We start from the raw sequence: 19050 nt of genomic DNA, 5'->3' as shown, positions 1-19050 counted from the left end.
AATCAGTCTAATCTAAAAGCCGTAAATTCAACTAAATACCTAGGAATTACGATTACGAACAACTTAAATTGGAAGGAACACACAGAAAATGTTGTGGTGAAGGCTAACCAAAGACTGTGTTTTATTGGCAGGACACTTAGAAAATGTAACAGACCTACTAAGGAGGTGCCTACACTACGCTTTTCCGTCCTCTTTTAGAATACTGCTGCGCGGTGTGGGATCCTTACCAGATATGACTGACGGAGTGCATCGAAAAAGTTCAAAGAAAGGCAGCACGCTTTTCTGTCCTCTTTTAGAATACTGCTGCGCGGTGTGGGATCCTTACCAGATAGGACTGACGGAGCGCATCGAAAAAGTTCAAAGAAAGAGAGTGTCACAGAAATGATACAGGATTTGGGCTGCAAATCGTTAAAAGAAAGGCGTTTTCGTTGCGACGAAATCTTCTCACGAAATTCCAATCACCAACTTTCTCCTCCGAATGCGAAAATATTTTGTTGGCACCAACCTACATAGGGAGTCACGGTCACCAATAAGAGCTCGTACGGAAAGATATAGGTGTTCATTCTTTCCTCGCGCTATGCAAGATTGGAATAATAGAGAATTGTGAAAGTGGTTCGATGAACCCTCTGCCAGGGACTTAAATGTGATTTGCAGAGTATCCATGTAGATGTAGATGTAGATGTAGATACGAATCTAACGTTCAATAATAACAGACTGTCCGGTGTTGTGAGTTTTACCATTAAACTCACTGTGCTGGATGATCATTGAGATATGTATAGAAAACAATGGAAGAGTACAGTATAGCATTTCAGAACATCGATATTGATCAGTAATGAAGTACTAACTCATTTAGACAAGACTGAAATGCAAATAAGACCTAATCATTGTGAGAGAAGCGTCCCATCGTTCCAGCAAAGTGATGTGGGGTAGCCACAGATCTCTGTATGATGGAATCGTGAAGTGGATTGGAATCCCACTCCTCAAGTGAATACGAGAGGCAGTCATAATGTTTTAATTGTCGTTGTGTTCTTCATTCCAAAGACTGGTTTGATGCAACACTCCACGCTACTCTATCCTGTGCCAACCTCTGCATCCTCACATGACTACTCGAACCTGCATCCTTCTTTATCTGCTTACTGTATTCATTGGCTACTTCACTGTCCAAAGAGCAAAACTCGTCTACTAATTTAAGTCTCTCGTTTCGTAATCTGGTTTCGTCAGCGTCACCTGAGTTAATTAGACTACATTTCACTCTCACTGTTTTGATTTTATTGATGTTCATTACGTTCAACTGTTCTTCCAAGTCCTTTGCTGTCTCTGACAGAACTGCAATGTCATCGGCAAACCTCGTAGTTTTTCATTCTTCTCCTTGAACTTTAATTCCTTCTCCAAATTTTTGTTTGGTGTCATTTACTGCTTGCTCATTGTTCAGATTTAATAACATCGGGGATAATCTATAAAGCTGTCTCATTCCTTTCTCAGCCACTGCTTCCCTTTTATGTCCCTCCATTCTTATAACTGCCGCCTACTTTCAGTACAAGTTGCAATTAGCCTTTTGCTCCCTGTATTTAGCTCTGCTATCTTCAGAATTTCAAAGACAGTATTCCAGTCAACATTGTCAAAAGCTTTCTCTATGTCTACAGATGCTGCAAATGAAGGCTTGCCTTTCCTTAACTTGCCTTCTAAAAGAATTCGTAGGGTCAGTATTGCGTCGCGTGTTCCTACATTTCTCCGGCTTCAATTATCTGCTCGAAAATATTAAGTTCCACAAGTAATTCTTGTTTGTTTGCAGCTACGTGTCTGCAGGGTTCGTAAACAATGGAATCGCTAAACGACATTACCTTAACACGCTGGTGGTGGATCCCAGTCAAAATGCTGTGTCATCTCTCTACCAGGGTATTTTAGTTGGCGCCCCTGGGGGCAGGCTGCAGTACTCTGATGCAGGATTAAGAAAACATATCTGGAAACAAACAACCAATTACCTCTGACTTTCCGAGTTAATATGAGAAGCTGCTCCCACAGCACCACCTGATGTAGATGTGGATGAAGAGTTTGCCGCATTATGGATAACCGGATGGGACGCGTCAGAGTGGTCAGAAGAAATAAAAATATGAACGTAGCCACAGACATTCTTCTAGCGCACCACAAGTATACGTAGCAGGAAAAATGTGATACTGGCACAACATACACAGGGTGTAGCAAAATTGTACGGCACTAGCTGCAGGAAACATTCCTCACGCAATATCCTTTCTTTCAGGAGTGCTAGTTCTGCAAGGTTCGCGGGAGAGCTTCTGTAAAGTTTGGAAGGTAGGAGACGAGGTACTGGCAGAAGTAAAGCTGTGAGTACCGGACGTGAGTCGTGCTTCGGTAGCTCAGATGGTAGCCGGCACGGTAACTCAGCGTGTTCGGTCAGAGGGTTAGTTACCCTCTGTAATAAAAAAAAAACTGAGATAATGGATCAACTACGAACTGAAACGGGCGTCTTGCGACGTCCGCACCGAGCAGATACAACGAACGAAAACGGACGAAATGAGACTAAAAAAAAAAAAAAAAAATAATGGTAGAGCACTTGTCCGCGAAAGGCAAAGGTCCCGAGTTCGAGTTTCGGTCCGGCACACAGTTTTAATCTGCCAGGAAGTTTCATATCAGCGCACACTCCGCTGCAGAGTGAAAATCTCATTCTGGAAACATCCCCCAGGCTGTGGCTAAGCTATGTCTCCGCAATATCCTTTCTTTCAGGAGTGCTAGTTCTGGAAGGTTCGCGGGAGAGCTTCTGGAAAGTTTGGGAGGTAGCTTCTGGAAAGTTTGGAAGGTAGGAGACGAGGTACTGGCAGAAGGAAAGCTGTGAGTACCGGGCGTGAGTCGTGCTTCGGTAGCTCAGATGGTAGAGCACTTGCCCGCGAAAGGCAAAGGTCCCGAGTTCGAGTCTCGGTCCGGCACACAGTTTTAATCTGCCAGGAAGTTTCATATCAGCGCACACTCCGCTGCAGAGTGAAAATCTCATTCTGGAGACGTGAAAGCTGTTTTCATTAACACTAACTGAAAGCATTGAGATAGTCCTGATGTCAGGAGATGGGAGTACCCGTTGTGTAGCAGTGGATTTCAACCAACGCCACGCAGATTACCCGTTACCCATAGTGCGGGAGCGAAACTTCTCGCAAATTTCCATGAAACTGGCACTGTCATAGACAAACAGAAACCCGGACTATTGGAAGCGGCCATGGAGGAAGCGACATGAAACGCTGTTCTGACATCGTTCAGTAGGAGTACCAGAGCGCAATACACGCCGACCCCACGGGAAACTGCGAATTTTTGCCACACATAAGTGGCATCCTTACAAAATGTAAATGTTACCTCATCCAGGACGATTCAGTTGATCGGGTTCAGTTTGCACAATGGGTGAGACGCCAGCTGAATGAATATCACCGTTGCTCTTGTGACAAAGTGTCTAAGGATGAAGTTATTTTTTATGTAAACAGAGAGATAAATAAACAGAATCACAGATTCTGGTCAAATGTCAACTCTCGCCGGAGGAATCATTCGAATTTAGTTTCGCAGTTAAAGTGATGCTTATTATATGGCCTCCTCTTACTGTCGTGTTCTTTTTCATACAGTGTACACAAACAGCAGTCTTTTATGTGCAGTGGCCCATGAACATATTATGCCGACGTTGCTGTCTGAAGATGAAACATATGCAAACTTCTTTCAGCACAATGATGCCCCACTTCATTATGGGCTACGTGTCCGGGCATATACAGGGTGAGCATTAATATAACCGACAAACTGCAGAGACAGGTTCCTGCCTGGAAATGAAGGAATAAAAGGCCTATGGACATTTGTCTGGGGATCGACGGTGTGCGTGCAATGACAAAAAATCTCCCCAGAACACAGTGCAGAGCTGCATCTCTTCCACGTCACAACAGATGTTCAAAGTGGCCCCCATGGGATGCATGTGTTCTCAAGTCGCATCATGAATGAAATATCTACAACATTCCCCATATTTCAGAAACGGTGTGAGGTACAGGAATGAGATTCTGGCAAATGATAACACGCAAAGAGGAGACTATTTTTCCATATGGTTATAATGGAAAACTTCGTTATCCACAGTGTCATTCAACTATTCCGATGAAATAATGTAATTTTTAAGGGCCATCGATAGCTGATGAAACGAGAAATGCTGTGGATTTTGGAACAACATAATTGAAGACATTACATATTTATTTTGTACCGAGTATGTGATTTTTCAAAAGCTACTGACCGCACTTTTCCTCAGTTCCTCATTTAATAAACTTAATAACCAATTGTTACAGAAATCTCTCGAAATTGCATCTGCACAACATGTTACTCTTTCGCACATTCCAGCCTCTCCTCAAATAGCGTCACACGCGTCGTGAGCACGCTATTGAAGGGTCTGCACATCAGGAACTGGTTCAGCATATACAACGCTTTTCAGATGCCCCCAGAGGTAAAAACACTTGGGATGTAAGTCCGATGACCTAGCAGACCACGCTACAGGGCTCTTTCGTCCTATCCAACGTCCGGCGAAGATGTTTTTGAGGAGTTTGCGAACAGTAATGCAGAAATTGGGTGGTGCTCCGTCATACAGAAACCACATAACTTGTCGTACTGCCAAAGACACGTTCTCAAGCCGTCCAGGCAAAGTATTCCGAAGGTAGTCCAGGTACATTCCTTCGTTGAGGCGTTTTCGAATAATAACCGGTCCAAATATGTGGTCTTCAAGAATCCCTGCCCACACATTGATGCTGAACCGCTCTTGATGAAACACCTCACCCATTTCCCGAGGACTGTGTAGCCCACAGATGACAATAATGTAGATTGATGATGTCAGTTCTGGTAAAGGTTCCTTGGTTGGTAAAGAGGACTGATGATAGAAATCCCGTAATCTTGGTGCTCCGGGGAAAAAACCATCGACAAGTCCGTCCTATAGAGAGAAATCTGCCGCTGCTGATAATCCTTGCACTCGTTGCAGCTGATAGGGACAGTAGCGGTTGTCATGCAGGGTACACATAATCGTACTTTGGCTTACACCATGTTTGCAGGCCACTTGCCTGGAACTTGTACTAGGATTCATGTCAATATCCTGCACAATAAAGTCCTACAAATCATGTGTACGCACAGTTCGCCGCCTGCCTGCACGTTCGTCTGTCTGAAAGGAACATGGTCACATAAACGCCAAAAAAGGGTTTGAAATGTTATGCGACGTGGTTGATGTCTTTGAGAGTACTTGTTTTCATATAGCCATGCTGCCTCTCGATCATTTCCAACTACTTAGGCGCACACAAACACCATCTCAGGCTTGTTCCCGACATGAAAGCCGGACCATTATGCTGCTTACGGTAAAATCCGCGCAGAATACTGTGGCCGGTAGATAAGCAAACGGCAGGGCACACGTGGCAGGAGGTACAGACGGGCGCTATGGGGCAAATGTCGAGCGCTGTAGGGGGAAGTGCCGTTCAAAACTGAAACCTATGCACACGTCTTTTATAACTATTAACAGGAGCCGTTGAAAAAGATCTGTCACCTCTGCTTTGGTTACTATCTAGAACGAATTCCGCCGAAAATGCTGCGATTTGTTTTCACCTGGCTTGTTAACCATTTATAACTTTAGAGAAGTTTCACGATTGGTGAATTTTGAATAAAACTTACACATTTCTATCGTTGCCATGTTAAAATTTGCTTCTTTTGTCCGAACACAGCGGACCTCACACAGTCTCATCTTAGTAACATGTTGTGCAGATGCAGTTGCGAGAGAATTCTGAAACAATGGGTTATTAAGTTTATTAAATGAGGAACTGAGGAAAAGTAAGGTCAGTAGCTTTTGAAAAAGCACATACTCGGTACAAAATAAATATGTAATGTCTTCAATTATATTGTTCCAAAACCCACAGCATTTCTCGTTTCATCAGCTATCGATGGCCCTTAAAAATTACATTATTTCATCGAAATAGTTGAATAACATTGTGGATAACGAAGTTTTCCATTATAACCATATGGAAAAATACTATCCTCTTTGCGTGCTATCATTTGCCAGAATCTCATTCCTGTTCCTCACACCGTTTCTGAAATATGAGGAATGTTGTAGATATTTCATTCTGGCTAAAGCTGGTGCGGCGAGGTCGCAAATGAGTGTGCTATGTCAGGTCTGTTTTCTCGAGGTTGATGACAGGCAGAGAACGCCACCCAAGTGTAAAGAAAAATTGTGTATGTTAGCTAAATGCCTTACACAGCCACATATTAGGTAATACGCACCAAACGAAAAATCATAGCGACCACTATTTTTCATTGCAAACTTTTTAGAATTTCGTGCAGTGTCTTACTTGCATGTACTGTACATGTCACTATTACTAGACCATTAACGAAATAATGGGCACATCGTCATGAATCTGACATGTAAAGCTATAAGCAACTCAAAAACGATTTTTTTTTACCGGACAGTTTCTTGGTGGCAAACATACCGGACAGTTTCTCAGTGGCGAACACTGTTGGCTTCCTCTTTCTAACAAACGAATGAACCTGCACAGCGCTTTGGACGAAAACTGATCACTGCACATCGGTCACATTATGCCACTGTATGCTATGTGAATCACACAGCCTGCAACAGACAAGGAACAGACGGCATATGATCAGAGAACTTTCATTTGTCAACGCCATCTACCATGACAATGATGCATTTCGGGGCACATGTTCATAGGACCTTTTTTGCTACATTTCCAGTAAGTAATCCAGCCCTGCAGTTTGTCAGTTTTATTAATCTTTGCCGTAATGGTTTCCTCGGAGAATGGTGGGTCTGGTGTGGTAACCTCTATGTTCACCGGATGTAAGTCCACTATATTTCTATCTGTACGACCGTGCGAGGGCAACTGTGTATGAAGATAAGAAACCTTGCATACCTTGGGGAGTGGACCATTGTAGCTTACGCTCGTATTCCAGTACATGTGTTGGCTATAGTCCATGAGAAATGGCTAGAGTGGATAATAACAACCTTAAAACATGCTGGACAACGAATCGCGTGCATCCTGTCCCCTTTGTGAGTGATCACCAGCATTTACCTTGTTCCATACAAAATGTGAAATAACCGGAGATTGGATAAAGCTATGCAAATATGAAAGGCACCATTGATCTTCCCGTGTAGGTCTCTATCCGTTTCAAATGTCAAATTACCCTCCCTCCACTTGGAAATTACGAATTGCGTCCAAGAAGCCAGCTTCCAAAATGGCTTCTCGAAACGAGCCGCACAGGTTTTCTCCCTCTCTGACCTCTTTGCACTTGACATTAAATTTCCACCTGTTATTATTTTAGACGATTGGTTCCACATATGTGAACCGCCCTGTAGATGGCTACAAAAAGTTGGACTTGTAATATAGATGGAATGTTTGTATGATCTGAACAGCGACGAGCTGATCATCGCAAAGGAAATAAGGGAATGGAGGTGAGGATCTGGTCAGTATGAGTCCTACGATATAGCCTGGTGTGCAATGGTAAGGACGAAAGTAACTTTCACATGATGTGTCACTAACAAGTAACATAGCTGGATGAAACTTGAACCATATATAGTAAGAATTGCTATGGTACAGAACTGAAAGAAATATGCAATGAGATGAATATAAATGAAGATTTTATTCATGGACAGTCATTACACTGAACAAGGACGTAGCCAGGATTTTGTCAAAAAAAGAGGTGGGGGGCAGGCGGGGTGGTCCGAATTGATAAACAGGATCTTAAAAAGCCTTATGTTTTTCATATATTCTGAAAACTAATGCATTTATTTTTTTAATTTATGTGCATAGCTCACTCTTAGTGGCCTTCGTACAAATGGTATTTGTCTATAAAATTAAGCAAAAAGCTTTCCTTAAAAACATATAACATTTATTCTCAACAGTATATGAGAAATTCCACAAGGAACAATTAAATATGTCTTAATTTGGCAATATGATAACTTCACTTTATTGCAAAACGAATTAAAATTCTATTGTAATGTATTACGTCTTTGCTGACAAACATAGCTCAGTCTTCTAGTATGAGGTTCATTATCGCAGAGCAAAGGTATCTTAACATTGGGTGAATTACTTATAAAGTTAAACGGGCTCAAACCTCTTTTGACAGTAGCTATATTTCTCCTACTACAGGCTTGTATTTAAATTTGCGATTTATCTGAAACCGAGTCAGAACTCCTTCAGCACATCAAAACATCCCAAATTCGTCCATTCAGTCCCAAGTTTTATGAAAATATTTTTATGTCATAAAAAATTCTTCAGTTTCTCTAAGTGACCAACAACTTCTGCTTATAAAGGAAAAGGATTAGTGAACCGATCGCCGTGTCATCCTCAGTGATTCATCAACAGATGCGGTTTGGAGGGGCCTGGAATCAGCACACTGCACTCTCCGCCATTGCTGGCGTTCCGGCCTTGGAGGCACTACATCTCAATCAGGTAGCTCGTCAGTTGGTATCATGAGGCTTTTTACACCCTGATCCAGTCTTCCCACCAAGGAAAATTCCCCGGCAGTACCAGTAGTCGAACTTGCGTCCTCCACATGAGGGTCTGGAGCGTTTAGCACTCGGCTGCGGAGGTCGACTATTTGTTTATAAAGCAACAAGGAATTAACTTATACTATGAGGTACAGTTTTGGAATCTTGACACTGATGCAGGCATGGATCACAACTAGACTTCTAATCTAAGCGTCATTGTAAATGATTAGTATCTACTCATGACAATATAATTATCCCGTTTTAGATACTAATAAAACTTCTCTACTATGTACAACATGCGTTTTCGTTTTATGACGTTTACTTACAAACACGGTGGAGTCGTGACAGTTGAATTCACTGTTATAAAGGTATTACGAATAAGATGTTTCACAGTAGAGTCACAGTGTGATAGAGCATCGTTCTTGTAGTGAAACCACAGTCTAGTTAGATTGTGGTGAAACTTCAAGACATGATATATCGCTGTTACACAAGTGAGCCATCTTTATGCACAGCCGCTATCCGGCTTCCAATGTAAATACCCCTGAACTACGCATATTGTCTTAATTTTACGCAGACCAACCCTAAAATTAAATACTATCTGCCCGAGAAAGAAATAACTATCCCAAATATCAAAATACGTACTGTCACAAAAGTAGTGGAACAGTTATATTTTATGTCCTTATTTCTACAACTTAAAAACATTAGAGTTTGAAGGTAATCATAGAATATTTAAAAGAGCCTAACTAGATTTTGAACGAAGGTGCAGCAGGAGGGAGGGGGGCGGAAGGGAAATTCATGGCGCAGTAGGCTGGGACGAATCAAGCAGATTCCTTTACACTCCAAATGACGACTCCAAGGTTAACTTTAAACTGCTATAGATGTGTAATTAGGCTATTTAGTATTGTGTACATATTTTTAACTTACCGCAACGCTAGTGGACTAATCAAAATCGCTTTTTCTCTTCTTCCTTGTTAAAATCTTATCTATAATTAGAGACTATCACAGCAGCACACAGCACAAAAGCAATAAATGACAGCATTTAAATTAAATTCAGCTGCAAGTAAGAACTGAACTGATCAGCAAAACAACTGAGCTCAAGTAAGGCCAACGATGTGCAGTAGTTGGTCTTGGCTTAAGTACGGAAGGGTGACAGCCCATAGTGCTATCGATATATCGGTAGCTTAAATATATCGATGGCCTTGTTGACTTGATAGCGCGTATCCCTTTTTTCCCATGTTATTGAAAATTTAAAAAGCTTTCAGATTCACTGTATTGGCAACTAGGTGATGTGTAACTTCATTTAGTTGATAGGGGGCTGGGGGGGCCTGGACCCACCCAGACCCTTGACCCCCCCCCCCCCCTTCGGCTACATCCTTGCACTGAAAGCTTAGATTTAGGGTGGACCCTGGACACTAGAAAAGGCGGAACTTGGTTCTTAACAGAGTACATGATCACTACAGATAGCACTGCATTCTCTGCAGTGTGATCCCTACAAGGCTGGTAAGGAGTATTTGTGGTAGAGCGTTCCATTCCTTGAGCAGCGGAGTTTCCAAATTTTCCATAATGTTGCACTGGCAATCAGCCCTCCAAATCTTTGAACACTGTGCACCCAGCAGTTGGAGTTAATGTGACAGTGTACGCCCTCCCGTGTACATAGATGACAATGCACGACTCCATTGAATTGCACAGTTCCAGGAGCTCTTGCAATGAGAGGATGTTCGGCTAATGGACTGGCTTGCCTGCTCCCCCGGTTTAAATCACATTGAGCACCTGTAGGACGTGTACTGCAGTACGTCCACGTGCACCCATGTCCCAAAGACCAGCCAGCAGCAGTCAACCACGTTAGTTGACCAGGTAATTGACCGTACCAACCTTGTGGCCAGCTTGGGCGCACGTTGCAGAGCAAGCATTGCCGTCTACAGAGATCACACACCCTTTTCAGAAGATGTGCGACCTATTGTACTGTCCATTGTAGTGAATGTGAATGTCGTGTGACTAGGTCCTCCCCTCGGGTAGACTTTTCGCCGGGTGCAAGTCTTTCGATAAGACGCCACTTCGCCGACTTGCTTGTCTATGGGAATGAAATGATGATGATTAGGACAACACAACATCAATCCCTGAGCGGAGAAAATCCCGACCCAGCCGGGAATCGAACCCGGGCCCTTAGGATTAACATTCTGTCGCGCTGACCACTCAGCTACCGGGAGCGGACACCATTGCAAATATTGCCTTTGAATAACAGTGTAATTTCTGTTCATCTCATTGCGTATATCTCTTTACTACACTGTAGCAGTTTTTCCTGCGTGTAGTCCAAGTTTCATCGTGCTACATTACTTGGGAGTGACACAGTATACGAAAGTTAGTTTCGTCCTTAAGTTTCGCGTGATAGTGTACTAGTAAATGGAGCACATGTATGCTGTGTTAACTGTAAGTTGACCAATCGCTGAATGGGATTTCTGGGAGAGGGGGAAGCAAGCCCAGAGCCGAGGTTAACAGCCATGAGATGAGGAGACATGCGAGGGATCAAGCCCCGCCTGCTCTCGCAGCACAGACGCCTCAACCTGTGCTTCATGTTTCCGCGAAACATATGTCACGTTCCGACGTAAAGACCACTGCAATGTTGTTTGTAATAGAAACTCAGATCGTCTTATTTATCGGATGTTTAAGAAAGATCCTAACTGTAACAACTACGTTCACTTCTCACGAGGAAAGCAAACAATACGAAATAGAGTTAAGTACGAATCAATAATTCAGCAGAAAAGATAGGTACCGTACATCACACAGTACTGTTAGCTGGGTAAAGTTGGGTGCAACAAAAACAGATGACCGTCAGCCGAAATATTCCGGCTTTTATCAACCTCTACCGATTCAGGCATATGACGACGATCGGCCTACTTGGAGCTGACGCACTGAAAGCGGATGACGTTTACGGCACGCTGCGTGGAGCGGTTGCGCGCTGCGGTGCGTGTGCCAGGAACGCCGGTGCGGCACGCAGCCGCGACCTGCGGCAATGGCGGCCGCCTTGAGGCTGCGCCCGCCCCGCTGACACTGGTTGCTGTCTGCGCCGCCGGCACGCACGTCGGCTGCCAACTCGAAGCCCTGTAACACTTCAACGATAGGCGGGGAACCGGCAGCCCTCGGGCCGGATGCGGCTCGCGATTGCTCTCAAGCCGACCAGCGAAATAAATTCGTGGGAGGGAGAGCGAGGTACTCGCATTGTACTCTATGCACTTTCGGATATTTCCATCGACGCAGTGCTCGCCTCAGGTTTGCAGCTCATGACGAAAATCAGCGAAACTTAATTTATTTAGTGCTACAGAAATAACTTCCGCCTATACAAGCAGTCATCGAAAGTATTTTTGGACAAATATTTAAAAAATGGTTGGTATTAGCTTCTGTGGACATTATGAGTAACATACTAAATTTCAAACCATCGAAAGATATCTATCTATCACTTGTCCTTGTCCTGCAATCAGCCATCGTTAATCGGATTTGGCATGTTAATGTTTAAGGGGTGGTCGGATGCCCTTCCAGCCGCCATCCCGTACCCCCTGGGACGGAATTAGTGTACCCCAACTGTCTGCATCGAGCGTAATCCATCGAACAGTGCGAAAGTGTTCAGATGCATGCGAGCCGTGTAACTGAGGCGGAACATGGTATTCACCTAGCGGGATGAGGAAAACCGCCTAAAAACCACATCCAGGCTGGCCGGCACATCGGCCCTCGTCGTTAATCCGTCGGGCGGATTCGATCCGGGGCCCGCACGCCTACCCGAGTCCAGGAGGAAGCGCGTTAGCGCTCACGGCTACCCTGGCGGGTTTCAAACCATCGAAAGATATGCACGGCGTCAAAAACTGCATCGTTCCTGCTAATTGATCTTTAGATCAGGATTGCCTATCTTAATGCCTCATTTTTTGTTTCTCTATGCTTTCTCGTATTAACATTAGTAAACAATTCTTGTCCGTTGTGGACTTAGTAGAACTCTGCAACTGGTGAAACTTAAGGCAATTTACACCGAATTATCTGCAGCCAGTTCCTATTATATTCGTTTATTTTTCCATGAAGACGTTTCAAGATACCTAGCATCCCGTCTTCAGATGCTTACATTTATTTACGTTTTGCGAACATTGTTCCTTTACTAATGGTGTCAAAATTTTGCCACGGCATTTTTTAAAACAGCTGTCCTAAACGTCGCAACTAAGGTAATTATATTCATGGTGCACAAACAAATGCAAACATCTAAAGACAGGGTAAAAACAAAATAAATGTGCTTTCAAAAACCCGTGTTTTGAGGCATAATTTGTTGGTGTGGGGCGTCGGGAAAGAGGTGCCATTCATGTCGCTGCCTTACCCAGCAGACTAACGTTACGGAAGCAATAGTTTTTACTTCATGCGCTAAGAGAGCTTCTGTTGCGTTACGTGAGACGGTGTCCCGCGATCTAAAAGGAACATATGAATCAGGACTGCGGGTCACCAGAGGTTTCCCATGATTGGCTTAAGCTCTGTACCACATCTCCAGAGCTGTCTGCGTCGTGCAGATGTCTCGATATGAGTCATTCAGGTGGGGTAGTCATAAATTTATTAATCGTGGTTGTCCTCCTCTGCATTTTCTCTCTTCAATGCCATACATTTGTTCCAACAAAGCGTATCTTGTCTCAGACCGTGGCTGTATGCATTTTGCCTCTTCAGGAAATGTTCTCCTCACAAACCACCTCGTAATCGTTCTGAAAATCTTCATCCCAGGAAAGTACGTGAGGTCTCCGGGTCCCAAGTGAAAAGAGTGCGGTAAAGAGGCAAATTTGATAGCTCAAGGCAGTGTGTGAGACTGTGTGTTGTGCATAATGATGCGGAGTATTGTCGTGTGCCGAAAACAATCCTTTCGGCAGCTTCCCAAAAGCCTGTCAAGCGAATTTGGTAGTATGCTTCTGTCATGTTTCGCCCCTTACAAGCATGATCTCCTAGCACCATCTGTGTGTTTCGTCTAATTGCTTTTCTGTAAGGGACGATACAAAAGGTTCGGTTCGAGGGCAGTACAGTCCAGAATCGATATGCCAATCAGGCAAAATCGCCGTGAGCATTGTGGCAATCGTCACATGGGAGCACCAGGTTGAAGATACCCGTTTGGTAAAACAAAGTTTCCTGCTGCGTGAAGATGTCCGCAACGCCTGCTGTACATCCTCACCCACTTGAATCGTTGACCCTTCAAGGCCGTTTTTAGGGGATCGAAGGCTTGATAATTGCACGGGAGAGGTCAGGGCTATATGATGGGTCCTCGAGATCGCCCATTTTAGCTGCTGTAACTTCTGATCGCTCCCGGCGTCCTTTGTTCAATCACGGCCAACACGGAACTTGGTGCACCGCTCTACAGCTGTGTTTTCGATAGACAAACTACCCCATATGCTTTCTTCAGTCTCCGATAGATATCCACCGGTGCTTGTCCTTGGCAGGCAAGAAAAGAATAACAGCACGTTGGTCCTGATTGGACGCATTTGGTAATAACGTCACCGTAGTCCACGTTTCCGTATTTACTGCGGGCACGTCGGAAAAACATGAATGCCACCCTGATCCCGTGCCTACATGTCATTGCTTATATACCTGCATCGGGATTGCGCTACTTTGCATATACTCTGTAGCAACGCCCTAAAACGGAAACTTTTCGATCGCCCCTTACACATTGTCTCGGGATCATACAGATAAAGCCAGCACTCGTCCTTGGTATTAGGCTGATAAACAAATAAATAGAGTTGGCCTGATAAAGCAGCAACGTTTCTGTTGCTGCCAAGTGTCGGCAGGCATTTTGAATGTGTGCTGTCATTAACGGAACCTGCCGGACGGCGTCACTTATGCTCAAAATGCAAGGTCTTGAAAACTGATCTTTGACTGATTTTTCACTTTTTCGACTTGATATACACTCCTGGAAATGGAAAAAAGAACACATTGACACCGGTGTGTCAGACCCACCATACTTGCTCCGGACACTGCGAAAGGGCTGTACAAGCAATGATCACACGCACGGCACAGCGGACACACCAGGAACCGCGGTGTTGGCCGTCGAATGGCGCTAGCTGCGCAGCATTTGTGCACCGCCGCCGTCAGTGTCAGCCAGTTTGCCGTGGCATACGGAGCTCCATCGCAGTCTTTAACACTGGTAGCATGCCGCGACAGCGTGGACGTGAACCATATGTGCAGTTGACGGACTTTGAGCGAGGGCGTATAGTGGGCATGCGGGAGGCCGGGTGGACGTACCGCCGAATTGCTCAACACGTGGGGCGAGAGGTCTCCACAGTACATCGATGTTGTCGCCAGTGGTCGGCGGAAGGTGCACGTGCCCGTCGACCTGGGACCGGACCGCAGCGACGCACGGATGCACGCCAAGACCGTAGGATCCTACGCAGTGCTGTAGGGGACCGCACCGCCACTTCCCAGCAAATTAGGGACACTGTTGCTCCTGGGGTATCGGCGAGGACCATTCGCAACCGTCTCCATGAAGCTGGGCTACGGTCCCGCACACCGTTAGGCCGTCTTCCGCTCACGCCCCAACATCGTGCAGCCCGCCTCCAGTGGTGTCGCGACAGGCGTGAATGGAGGGACGAATGGAGACGTGTCGTCTTCAGCGATGAGAGTCGCTTCTGCCTTGGTGCCAATGATGGTCGTATGCGTGTTTGGCGCCGTGCAGGTGAGCGCCACAATCAGGACTGCATACGACCGAGGCACACAGGGCCAACACCCGGCATCATGGTGTGGGGAGCGATCTCCTACACTGGCCGTACACCACTGGTGATCGTCGAGGGGACACTGAATAGTGCACGGTACATCCAAACCGTCATAGAACCCATCGTTCTACCATTCCTAGACCGGCAAGGGAACTTGCTGTTCCAGCAGGACAATGCACGTCCGCATGTATCCCGTGCCACCCAACGTGCTCTAGAAGGTGTAAGTCAACTACCCTGGCCAGCAAGATCTCCGGATCTGTCCCCCATTGAGCATGTTTGGGATTGGATGAAGCGTCGTCTCACGCGGTCTGCACGTCCAGCACGAACGCTGGTCCAACTGAGGCGCCAGGTGGAAATGGCATGGCAAGCCGTTCCACAGGACTACATCCAGCATCTCTACGATCGTCTCCATGGGAGAATAGCAGCCTGCATTGCTGCGAAAGGTGGATATACACTGTACTAGTGCCGACATTGTGCATGCTCTGTTGCCTGTGTCTATGTGCCTGTGGTTCTGTCAGTGTGATCATGTGATGTATCTGACCCCAGGAATGTGTCAATAAAGTTTCCCCTTCCTGGGACAATGAATTCACGGTGTTCTTATTTCAATTTCCAGGAGTGTATATCGCTCTTGAAGCACGTAGGCGTCCCCTTGTCTTGCGATTCCTAGTTCTTGACAAAGAGGTCTCCTACTCGTTTAACCACACTGGAAACGTCTGCGCCACCCAACCATAGTGCTATCTGGCAGTGCATCTTTTCCATACAATTCCATCAGTTTAGCAGATACGCTTCCTTTCATTCAGCCTTGGACCTTGGTTGCCCTTCACGTGCCATGTACGTCTGGCTTGTGTAGCGCCATGCTACGATACTGTGGATCATAGAGTTCAGCAAACAGGAGGAATGGTCAGTATTCATGGATATGACAGGAATGATCCTTCAAAGCGAAAACGTCCAGTAAGCATGGGCTCTGAAGTGAATACCGTAAGAGTTATGAACATTGTTCATTTTCGCTACTGTTGTTACCTCCCCACTGGTTTTGTTTCTGTATGGAATATAGTCCAACTTTACCTCCCATTCTATAAAAGTCTACATACAGTATTACCAAAACTATGTTCCCATAAACTCTCATCCAAGTTAAACTCGTATGCTACCATTTGACTAAACATGACCTAATTTGAATCGAACTGTAACTGATCTGAATGGAACTACTCTTATATCAAATGAGAAACTAAGGTAAAATAATTATCTGGCCTTAATCAACATTTTCACTTACCTCGCGTCTTGACAACAATGTTGCAGATTTCTCGAAAGCACCACAGAAAACAGCAAGCAGGCAGCGGCTAAGCTACATTTCTATTTCTAAATAAAATTTCCATCTGTTGCATACCACATGCAGTAATACATAATGATAAACTGTGGGGTGGGGAGAGCAACTATTCCTGTGAAATGATATTCCAAGACAACGATTTTAGAATGAAGTATATTTTTAGAAAGATACAATAAAACTTTGCATGATATTCATACATAACATTGGTCTGAACAATACTATGTTTAACAGTGTGAACAGTGATTTAAAAAGGGTAGAACATTAACAGAGAATTTCTATAAAAATCAAACAGCTCAATCAATTAATGTATTAATCCATGACTTAGGGAAGTGGGGTAGTCTTTCTCTCAGTTCTGGGCAAGTGAACCAGTTAGTTAGCTCCCAATAATCATTTCTACTAATTAGGTGGGCAGTGCTGCAGTCTTACCTCAAACTTCTCCTCTTCATAAAACAACAACATTATTCAAAATTTATATTCCTTTCGCTTTCCAATATGTACATCATGTTCATCCTTCCTGTCCTTTACAATAAACCTCTCTTTATCTAACAGATACAATCACAAGTCAATACCGTACTACAGAATACGTCCATCACCTACAACATTTCAACTAAGAATGTACCAGACTGCGCAGAGGCAAAGACTGTGCCATGACAAGACCAAAGATTGTTTAACAGTACCATAACTTGCTCTCTCTCTCTGACATGCACATCAATGACATACAAAAACCAAAATTACACAACTACCTTACACTGTGAAACATATGTCTTCTACTGAGAAAGTACTCATAACTCATAAGGTATACACTTCACTTTGACACCCACGTTTACTAGAGACAATTTTCTAGTTTTAGTCTATCACCTTTCAAAATATCAAACGACGGAAAATTCAGGATGAAATGTAGCAAGTTTCTACTCACCATATAGTGGAGATGCTGTGTCACAGATAGACACAACAAAAATACTGTCACAAATAAAGCTTTCGGCCAGTACGACCTTCGTCAAAAATAGATGACACACACACACACACACACACACACACACACACACACACACACTTATGCAAACGCAACTTATACACACAACTGCAATCTCAGGCAACTGAAACCACACTGTGAGCAGCAGCACCAGTGCATAATGGGAGTGGGTACTGGGTGGTGGTAAGGAGGGGGCTGGGGTGGGGAGTGGAAGGGATAGTAGGGTAGGGATGGCGGACAGTGAAGCGCTGCAGGTTAGATGGTGGGCAGGAGAGAGGTGGGGAGGGTAGGGGGGTAGCGGAGAAGGAGAAAAGTAAAAAGACTGAGTGTGATAGTGAAGTGAGGGCTGTGTAGTACTGGAATGGGAACAAGGAAGGGGTCAAATGGGTGATGACAGTGACTAACAAAGGTTGACACCAGGAGAGTTATGGGAACGTAGGATGTATTGCAGGGAAGTTCCCTCCTGCGCAATTCAGAAAAGCTGGTGGTGTGAAGGATCCAAATGACACAGGCTATGAAGCTGTAATTGAATGAAGGATGTCATGTTTGGCAGTGTGCTCAGCAACAGGGTGGTCCACTTGTTTCTTGGCCACAGTTTGTTGGTGGCCATTCTTGCGGACAGACACCTTGTTGGTTGTCAAGCCCACATAGAATGCAGCACAGTGATTGCAGCTTAGCTTGTAGATCACATGACTGGTTTCACACTTGTGGCCTTTGATGGGATAGGTGTTGTTTGTGACTGGACTGGAGTAGGTGGTGGAGGGAAGATGTATGGGACAGGTCTTTCATCTAGGTCTGTTATGTGGGTATGAGCCTTGAGGTAACAGGTTGGGAGCAGGGGTTGTGTCGGTAGCGTTCTCTCTCCCGCGCCCGGGTTCCCGGGTTCGATTCCCGGCGGGGTCAGGGATTTCCTCTGCCTCGTGATGACTGGGTGTTGTGTGATGTCCTTAGGTTAGTTAGGTTTATGTAGTTCTAAGTTCTAGGGGACTGATGACCATAGATGTTAAGTCCCATAGTGCTCAGAGCCAATTAGCAGGGGTTGTGTAAGGATGGACAAGTATATTGGGTAGGTTCAGTGGACAGAGGAATACCACTGTGGAAGGGGTGCAAAGGATGGTGGGCAGAACATCTCTCATTTCAGAGCTTGACGAGAGCCAGTCAAAACCCTGGCGGAGAATTTAATTCAGTTGCTTCAGTCCTGGGTGGTACTGAGTTACTAAGGGAATGCTCCTCTGTGGCTGGACGGTGGGACTTGTGGTGGCAGACTGGAAAGATAAGGCACAGGAGATTTGTTTTTGCACAAGATTTGGAGGATAATTACAGTCTGTGAAGGCTTCAGTGAGACCCTCAGAATATTTCGAGAGAGACCGCTGATCATTGCAGATGCGATGACTACAGGTGGCTAGGCTGTATGGAAGGGACTTCTTGCCATGGAATGGGTGGCAGCTGTCAAAGTGGAGGTATTGCTGGTGGTTAGTAGGTTTGATATGAATGGAGGTACTGAAGTAGCCATCTTTGAGTTGGAGGTCAACATCTAGGAAGGTGGCCTGTT

Source organism: Schistocerca serialis, chromosome 4, assembly GCF_023864345.2.
Source record: "Schistocerca serialis cubense isolate TAMUIC-IGC-003099 chromosome 4, iqSchSeri2.2, whole genome shotgun sequence".
In the NCBI taxonomy this organism is placed as follows: domain Eukaryota; kingdom Metazoa; phylum Arthropoda; class Insecta; order Orthoptera; family Acrididae; genus Schistocerca; species Schistocerca serialis.
Note: the sequence above shows the minus strand (reverse complement) of the source record.